We start from the raw sequence: 2,515 nt of genomic DNA, 5'->3' as shown, positions 1-2,515 counted from the left end.
TGACTGTGTCCCTCCGCTTCAAAAAGTAGACACCCACAACCTACAATCATTTTTACACCCGAGTTTGAGTTTATATCGCACGCAAACACACTATTTAGGCATTATTAAATTTGCCAATACTTATTGTGTATATAATTGTTTTTACTACACTGATACAGCTCGTTCGTATCTGTTTAAATGAGTGCAGGGCCTTAAGGTCTGAGTAAACACCTTTACCGTCATTTCAATCTACTTTAATACCGTTCCGAAATAAACTAGAATAGAGTTTGCTTTCACACAGTTAACACTTTATGATCACAGTTCTCTTCAGTTAGGGATTATATACTTTATTGGTTCCGTGGTTTCCTATCAGATGATTGCCCCCCTGTTGGATGAGTTTGATTCGTGCACCCTTATGCCACGCGGGTGTAGTGTGTTGAGTCAGTTTACAAATGAATGGATTAGTTGCTTCGGCTCTTCCTTACCCCGCCCGGCTTAGCCAAAATAATAGACGTATCAGACGGTACATTGGGTTTTCTAATCGAACACACCCACCAGATCGTTGCGCACTGACCGGCACTTCGTTTTTAAATGGTCTAGAGGAGCTCGTTGATTGGTAGAGACTACAGTCATATGTTGATAGTTCAGCTGTTTATGATTTAATAATAAACATTTTAATCAATTCATTTATTTTTTACAGACTCCTGAACGCCTCAAGCTTAAAGTAGGGCCTTTATAATATAGTAAAATACTATAGTTTGAAAATGTGCCACACTTTTGATTGTTTAATCATATATTTACAATTTTTTGTTCTTCTCCATTTCCCCCCAATGTGCACTAGGCAACATGCTAAAAAGTACCAATAATATAGAAAAAGAAGCCATACTTTCTTTACCTAGGCTGCACATTCTGGGGGTAACCATTTTACTTCAAAATGATTTCCTTAGGGTCTGTGTTTAAATATGTTAAATATACAAGATTTTATATATAACTATATTACTGTTTTTCATCTTTGTTCACACATTTACATGCTGTTGTACATTGTCCGACATTATCTATTGTTTGTTTTTTGACAGTGATTGTTAGTCATCTAAAGTTGTTTATGTATTGAGGTTGTCTAGCATCTGTTGACATCTGTCTATTTTGTCTAATAACTTATGAACTTAATATTGTTTGTCAAACATTTACACAATCGTACACCACCTTTTTAATGAGCAACAGTTGTGTCCTCTGCTGATCAAAGTATGGCCCACCATTTAGTTTGTTTCACCCTGTATATGAGACTTGATTTGAATGTCCCGGTTCTCTGTTTCGTTTGAACTTCCCTTCACACATGATAGGTGTCTTTCAAAGTCACTTGAACAACAAACTTTGGATCACCATATTCTCTAATGCCCATTTTTATAGTATTCTGAACATAATACTCTACATCCATAATGGTTTTTGTTTGAAAACACACAAAGGGAAGCAAACAGCTCCACCACCATGTAGTCTGCTGACTACCACCACTGCCACTGATTTGGTGGTGTCCAGCTGACATGGTGTGGGTAGAGCCTTTAGTTGATAAGTGCACATCACACACAAAATAATGACCACACATATAGGAGATGCCACACAATAAAAGATGCATGTGTCAAATAATGAATCACCACATCTAGTGGCAAAAAGGAAACACACCTACACCTTAAAATAATGAGTGTGGAGGTTTTTAAGGCTGGTTCACCCATGCTGTAAACTGTTTTCATATGGAGAATTTCTTCAGTGAGTATTATTTGCAGGTACCAGTGAGGTCTGTGGAAAAGCCAGAATAATCCATTCGTTGACTCTTCTTAAATACAAGTTTACAACTCTATGAGAACCACAAACAAAATTCTATTCATATCTGCAACCTAAAACTAAACCATCTGTAAATTTACATGCACATTTGACTAGGAGACTCTTGAGCAATTTTCAATATGATTTGGACTTGCCTTGTTGGGTATTTTAAGAGTTGTGCGACCATGCGTGTGCTTTAGTAACAAGTCTATAACTGAAAAGTTTTTTTTTTTTTTAAACATGGAGCAAGCGGAATGTCAGGCTATGATGCACATTGCAAATTTAAAAAAAAAATACAGGGGCTTATTCCCGGTATTTTTAGGGCACACAAATGGGGACATAATTTTTCTCAACAGTAAATAACTTGTTTAGGGCTGCAAACAATAATTGTTTCAGTAGTGAATATATTTAACTAATAATTATCTATCAAAAATGTTTTCAGTGAATCGATTTACTTAAACTAAAACTGAGAAAATGTCAATCACAAGTTCACAGAGCTTTGTATTTTCAATTGCATTTAGAGATTCATCAATGATCAAAAGTTTTTTTTACTGTCAATTGATTAATCTGATTGTACTTAACTATTTTTTTTTTTATAAATTTAACAAGCGCTAACTCGTGTTAGGATGGATTTTCATCTGGAAGAGATTTTTTCATGGGTTAAAAGACCCTGATGTGAGGGAATTTACATCACATTATTCAGGAAACAGCTGCAGGATGG

The sequence above is a fragment of the Perca flavescens genome, chromosome 4 (assembly GCF_004354835.1).
Source record: "Perca flavescens isolate YP-PL-M2 chromosome 4, PFLA_1.0, whole genome shotgun sequence".
Lineage (NCBI taxonomy): Eukaryota > Metazoa > Chordata > Actinopteri > Perciformes > Percidae > Perca > Perca flavescens.
This window is presented reverse-complemented; position numbering follows the sequence as displayed.